The sequence below is a fragment of the Grammomys surdaster genome, unplaced genomic scaffold (assembly GCF_004785775.1).
Source record: "Grammomys surdaster isolate TR1022 unplaced genomic scaffold, NIH_TR_1.0 347, whole genome shotgun sequence".
In the NCBI taxonomy this organism is placed as follows: domain Eukaryota; kingdom Metazoa; phylum Chordata; class Mammalia; order Rodentia; family Muridae; genus Grammomys; species Grammomys surdaster.
In genome coordinates, this window is record NW_021604766.1 from 4,152,407 (window position 1) to 4,159,948 (window position 7,542).

At 39.3% G+C, this 7,542-nt stretch overlaps 1 pseudogene; it reads left to right on the forward strand.

The window, feature by feature from the left end:
* Positions 1–3,828: 3,828 nt before the first annotated feature.
* On the forward strand, positions 3,829–5,537 carry LOC114630868 (annotated as a pseudogene).
* The last annotated feature ends 2,005 nt before the right edge of the window (positions 5,538–7,542 follow it).

Sequence of the window (7,542 nt, forward strand, 5' to 3'; positions counted from 1 at the left end):
TCAAGCAAGACAATAATACCAGATAGTCAAAGAACACACAGGACAATAAACAGAGTCTCATGATCGCTCCCATGATCACTATTTCTAAGGGTTTATCAGGATGACGAAAATATCTGAACCTACTTCCCTGTCCTAGCCAGATGTCATTTTCAGGCGTGAAGCCTATTTCTTTGTTCTAGCTTAAGATTTATATTCCTGCCTGTAATTTCTTCTTTGTTCTAGCCTAGGATTTAGATTTCTGCTTGAAGTTACTTCTTTGTTCTAAGCTAATGTCTGATTCCTGACTACAGCCCATATCCTTGTCCTTGGCCTATGCCATATTCCTTCCAAGCAGCCCATTTCCTTGTCCTTGACCAATGTCAGATTTCTGCCAGACAGCCACAAAACCTCTCGACATCTCCTCCTTTTTTATTGCATAAACCAGACTGAGCCTGTCTTAGGTTGTTCTGACAAGAATACCTTCCTCACCCATCATAGAATATGCATTATCAAAAGCAATGCACTTCTGTCTTAGGTTAATAAGGCTCTGTGCAGAATCTTACCTGCCCTTGGCTTGCCAGCCTGTTAAATTAGTAGCTCCATCTAGGGGTTCATTTTCAGTTTCAAGTCATATACTTTGGCTGTCAACATGTTGATGTAGTTAGAGACAACCTTTAACACAATGGGCAAGAATAAAAGTATTCCCAGGACAAAAAGAGGTAGCCTAGTCAAGCTATATATGCCATTCCTGAAGTTTGACAAAAATGGAAATATGACCTCAAGCCTTACATAATTTTATCAGCATTATCTGCAGCATCGAAGCTCAACAGAACAGCATTCTTTAAATTTGTAATCTCATTATGCATAGTTAAATCATCCAGAAAGGTGTTAGAATTATGCCAAATACCCTACAGGTGTCTTTAAACTTTTTTCTAATTATAATGATTATCATTGTAAACTTTAGAAGTAACACCACTCCAATGATTTTTGTCATGACACTGGAGATGGCTCCTAGCTCTTAAACCCTGAATCTCCTTCTGATAATTTGAGTAGGATATAGAGCACCAGTCCATTGTTCCAAATACCTATATAAATCCTCTTGTATACTCAACACATGATTCTCTGAAAACAGCTTGAAAGTGCTGGAGGAAGTGAATTAGGCTTTAAGCAGAAGCAAGAAGGTAGTTGGCTTGATTATTGCTGGTATAACAGCTTTAGTTACATTAATTGCTAGCACCACTGCTTCTGCAATAGCTTTGACACAAGAAGGTATGACAGCTACTTTTGATAATCATCTAACACCTTCTATTCTTATCTATAAAGCTAGAGCTACATGGCCGAAGCTACTGAATTAGCTGTGCTGCTAGCTGGGTACAAAATATGGCTCCACTTGTTTTATTACATCCTTCACTGCCTATGTTTGGGGGTCCTGGAACTTGCTTTGTAAACTGACCTTGAACTCAAAGATCTGCATTCCTCTGTCCCCTGAATGTGGGGATTAAAAAACATGCTCTACCATGCCTGGACCTAAGCCTTTGTTTACTTGTCATTTTTTCTGTACCAGGCTAGCTCTAAACTCAGAGATCTGTTTGTCTCTGTCTCCAGTAATTAGAGCCATGTACCACTATGCCTGGACTTAAGTTTTTCATGGCCATCATGCCACAAGATACCGATCAAAAGCCTGTGTCTTCCAACCTCAAGGTCTGGATCACTGGTGTGCCTTTCATTTCTAGGTTGTAGTTAATTTCAGATTAAAATCTCAAATGAAACAATAATCAGGAAGTAAAAATTCCTAACATGATATAACTATTCCTTGTTGAACTGCAAACATATAAACAATAAGATGATTGGCTGGGTAAGATATTGCCCTGAGGTCACCACTCCTTTAATTTCATTGATTATCTTTGAACACAGGATTTAGCTCCATTCTACTTCCTAGTCCCCCTTTATTACTTGAACCATACATTTTGTAATTTTTTTTCTAAGCTTGCTGTGCTTGATCAAAACACTCTTCATAAAAGTGAACCTTCTTCACCTTAGCCTCAAGCAGACTCCACAGAAGAGGGCAAAATGCAGCCACACTCCCCACCAAAACATCATAAGAATGACAAAAGCAACCAGGAGAGACTCTCTCCCACAGGCAGCTAGGAGCCTAAGCATAGGACCTCAAAGCCCACCCTCACAGTTGACTTACTCTTACAAGCCCACACATACCTCCAAATAGTGTCACTTCCCATAAGCCAAAAATCTTGAAATTACCACAGTTACTTATGTTTTTTATTGTACATCCCACTAAAGTAATAGTTACTTAGAAGCTTGAAGGATGACTCAGCAGTTGAGAACAGGTATTGCAAAGGGGACAGGATTAGTTTGTAGCACTCCTATCAGGTAGCTCATGACCATCTGTAACTCTAGTTCCAGGTCATTTGATAGCTTCTTCTGGATGGCACAGACACATGCACAAAGACAAGTTGCACACACAGACACACAGGAATGTATATACATACATGTAAATAAAAATATAATTTAAGAATTGAAAGAAGTATCTTTATAGAATTTGGAAAATGCATTTTCATAACATAAATATTCTATTTTATAACACCATAAATTTACTTATTATGAGTATAATCAGCTTTGAATATATTGTTACATAGTCTCTGATACATATCTAGATATCTGTGAAGAATTCTAGAGTATAAAGAAGTGTGTAACTCATTTAACTAATGTCACGTTCTATACATAATAGAGAAACTGAGGCCATGCAGTATAGGTAAGTCAGACACCATCAAGGTATGTTTTATGAGAAGTTGGATAAGAGTCAAGATCTTACACTTCCTGGCCCCAGATTCCTTCCTTTACTTCCATACGGGGTATAACACCAAATATACCACTTATTTGTATACATTAGATAGCGCATATATATATGCAAGATTTATTTGAATTACTAGAGAAGAGGCTGAAAGACGTTTGTATTCATCCATGGCAGGGTTTTATTTGTGTAGAGGTATGTATAAACATTGAAACGTTATGAAAATGTGTCTTTTTCAAAGATTTATCCATTTCTCTTGATGTATTCCTTTATATTTCTATGTGAGAAATGATTAGCTTGGCGTGCCGTCACACTTTTCTTGAATCTTGTTGGGTGGTTGTTGGGGCCCGGGTCTGCCGCCCCACTCTCCCGGGACCACAACTCAGGGCAGCAGGAGCAGGTGTAGGAAGTTCTACTGAGTTGGTTCCACACACAGCACCAGGTGGGCACTGCGCTGTGAGAAACGGCTGAGGTGCCCCGGGTGTGGCATGTCCCTCACTCAGTCTGAGGTTCTGCAGGAAGTACAGGGCTCTCGGGTAGAGATCCGCTGGCCAGGAGGTGGAGAGGTTCCAACTGGCTGCCATTCTGGGGCTTCCAGATGCCACTGAGGATCACAGCAGAACGAAAGCGAGTGCCCTGCCCATGCACTGAAGGATTCTTTGGATACTTGCTTGGCTGAAAGGTGGTCCCTGTGGCTAAAACGTAGAGAAGTCCTCCACGATGATAGCAGGCCCCAATGACAAGAGGAAGTCCATGATTCCAAAACGGCTTTATTTTCATAGTGGATGGTAGTTGGATCTGGATGCACCCCCACTTAGGTCAGGGCAGACCTGACTTAAATAGGGAGGGAGGAGGGAGGAGAGAGGAGGGAAGAGGGTCTGGGAAAAAATACTTAATTAGCTATGCCCTCGGGCCTTTAGGTATCTCATTAATATGGAAAACTCTTGAGGCTGAAACCTGTAGTCATGCCCTGTATCTGTGTTAGGTGATACCTTTTGGGAGGGGCTGCCTTGCCCTAAGTGACTGCAAGGCGCAGGTCAATGGCGTGTCAAGAGCCTGGGGTCTGGGTGTGTGGCCAAACACCTGCCATTGCCTCATTGGAGTTGGGGTTCAAGGCCTGTGCCACACCAGAAACCAAGCCCCTTTACGGCCCCACACTTCTGTGATTTGATAGGCTTAATTCAGAACTATACATTTCCTGATATTTGAAATTATACTATATTTGTGATCTTAGGTAATTATAATTAAAAATTGTGTGCTTACTTAAAAAAAATTAGACAAGAAGTGCAAGAAAAGTGAAGCAGTCTTATTATTGAATCAACAGTAAACCAGAATGTGTGGCCAATCACAACCATTCTACTAAAGAGATTATGAAAGAGCCCCTCCTCACTTATAGAGCTGAGTCTTCATAAGCTTTGTGTTTTCCGAGTGACTTATCCTTGAAGAAGACTTGAATTTTGTCTCACATTCCCTTTAAATTCACCTGATAATTAGGTTGACAATATGACATTATGGGTTTACTAATTGCAAGTATGATAAGGAACTGAGCACCTCATATCTTTGCAAAGGAAATAGTTTTGTCACTATCATCAGGAAATTAGGTTTTTATCTGTTCAAAGCAAATGATGATTGGTGTTATCCTAGCTGGACATTATCTTTCAAGTGGATGTCCTAAGTCCTTCACAGAAATATTTCCATGGCTTTTCATCCTGAAAGGTACTTATTTGGCTTTTAAAAGATCTACATACAGCAGAGTGGAAGTCCTTCAAGTCACTTGTCTACTCTTAGCTCCTGTGCCTGTAGGTCGGAGCTCTGCCAGCCCCAGCCTTGCTGTCCTCTCTCACTCATACTGAGGGTGCAGGTCTCTGCAGTAACTTCAGTGCTCGGCACAGAACAACGCTAAAGTAGCTGTACTGGGAGCTTCTGAGGGGTTTGGGCCCTTTCACTCCTCCTGAAGAACAGTCCCCAGTGAGCCGCCTTACCCCCTACCATATTGCTCACAAACCTGGTAAGGCATCAGATCTGAGTCACATTGAGACCAGAGAAAATGCAAAAGCTATTTCTGACCTGAGCAGCTGCCAAATTGCCTAAAAGGTTGTGATGTGGTGGTCATCCCAGCCAGAGTTGCCAGGAAGCCAGGAATGAGAAGGGTTGATCCAGCACTGCTCTGAAGCCATGATTTGCATCATTGCCAACCTAGTTAATTCACTATCCCTGTCATAGCAGAAGTTTTCAAGAAGCATGGCGTATACAGCCCCAACAAAATCTTAGGTATGATGACCCTTGACATTGTCAGAGTGAACACATTTGTGGCAGAACTAAAGGGTTTGGATACAGTTCCCATCAACATACCTGTCATTGGTGGCCACTCTGGTAATATGATCATTCCTCTGATCTCTCAGAGTAATCCCAAGGTTGACTTTTCCCAAGACCAGCTGGACACATTCACCTAGAGGGTTTAGGAGGCTGGCACAGAAGTCATGAAGGCCAAGGCTGGAGCAGGTTCTGCCATTCTTTCCTTGGCTTAGGCTGGAGCCTGCAATGGGAAGGGGTTGTTGAGTGTTCTTTTGTTCAATCCAAAGAAAGTGCACTTATTTCTCTACACTTTTGCTGTTGGGGAAAAAGGACCTTGAGAAGAACTTGGCCATTGGCAAAACCTCCTTTTGAGGAGAAAATGATTGCCAAGGCCATCCCTGAGCTGAAAGCTTCCATCATGAAGCATGAAGACTTTGTCAAGAACATGAAGTGAGGGAGAGGTTTGAGTCTCGAGCAGCAGCAACAGCATAACTCATTCAGCATCAGGTCACTGGAACCACTTGAGAGTATAATTTGCTTTGATATAGGGTGTTGTGTCAGCATCAGCATCCATTCCAAATTATGGCTGGTCTGTTGATAATGACAATAAAGCAGTCTCTGGTTTTACTTTTTAAAAAATCAACATACATATGCTTTATGGGATAATGGGCTTTTTTTTTGCCTGGGCTCTGTGTCTCCATTTGCTGGCAGTTCTGAGTACATTAGCATCTTTAGCTCAAAATGTGGGATCTATAGAGCACAAAGAAAACTCAAGAAACTCATCTCTGTTCAATACCCTAAGTCAGCAAGTCACATTGCCACCATTTAGAATCTTCTGATGATTGTTCTGCATGAGATGTATAAGGTTCATAACTGTACTTTGGAGAAACTAGACTTATACTCACAATGTCACAAAACTCCTTATACACATTTTAAACTATAGTATAATGAAGTTTTAAGAGTACAGGGCTGACATAAATGTCACCAATACCCAAGAACCTGGAATGCATGACTTTCCAAACCCTTTAATTGTATGGTTATAAAACCCATAGGCTCCAAGTTTTATTCCTTTTTAGGCAATTTAATACTTTGATGTAAGAATCAAACAAACAAGTAAATTCCTGTCCTTGTAATCAGGTTTTTCAAGTCTGAAAGGATGAGGAAGTGAGAAATAAGAGATGTGATACCAAAATGTTGCCCCTCAAACCTCTACTGAAAACTTTAAAGGAAACTTTAAAGAAAACTTTTAAAGAAAACTTTAGGGTTTTGGGGTTTTTTTGTTGTTGTTGTTTTCCTCAAAGGAAATGTGGGTGTTTGTTTGTTTGTTTGATTGATTGATTAAAATGGCTGATTCCTTCTATGACTTGAAAGAACTTAAATGGATTTATTAAGTATAAAAAGATCAAGTTAATGGTAATGATGGGAGGAGATTTTTTAAAATTCCTGACTTAAATGATGATAACTCATTCTTTTCTTTAATTAGAGCAGTAAGTAAAAATAATTATTCATGCAAGCTTGGCTTCTCATTAGGCATTGGCATAAAACTTTCTCCAATAAACTCAAGTGGATATTTTTGCAAGGTTGGCCTTGGGAATTCATCGTCTCATTAGGCCATGGAATCTGATTATCCAATCAGCCTCCTTTGGTTTCCAAAAGCATTGTTATGGTCCACTAATTTAAAGAAGCTTCTTTCTAAAGTGGATGATTATTAAAGTACAGGGGATTGAAGATGCTATCCTGGTACTTTCCTTCTATTTTCAGTCCTCAGTTTAACATCTATTTTATACTCCACTTGCCATATGCACATTTACACACATTGTAGCCACATATTTCCTAGAGGATTGGAAAATAAGGATTACTATTCAAACTCACTGTTAGTCAAAGCATATCAAATACCTTTTTAGCACAAAGAGATGTTTTTTATCAGAAGAAAACTATATGTTTAAGATCTAGCTACTCTTAGAGTTTGAGTAAATCTTGGGATTTTCTTGTGATTAAAATGGCCAAATTATTAAGGAACATATATGTATGTTTATTAATTACATGTAAATACATACATTAAATACTTAGAAAACATTTCCCAAAGGTAATATATATCACTTTTATTATTCTAATTTTTCCTAACAGATCATATAACTAAAAATATGGCATACATCTCTGTGTTCATGTGTCAAAGAAAAGAAGGTTGTTCTGAATAGCATTATCACCTGTAGATTTACAGCTTTTCATAGATAACCATTAATAACTCTATATTAATGGATGTCTCAGTTTCCTTTTTGAGATGACCCAGGATTTACAGTAATCTTTCAGCTTCAACCTTCCTGGTGCTAGATGACAGCTCAGATTAATCACAGATTCTTCTGAACTGAGGGTTCCAAACTCTGAAGCTGGTTTCCAGTTTCAAACTTTTTAAAAAACATAATATATATATATATATATATATATATATATATATATAT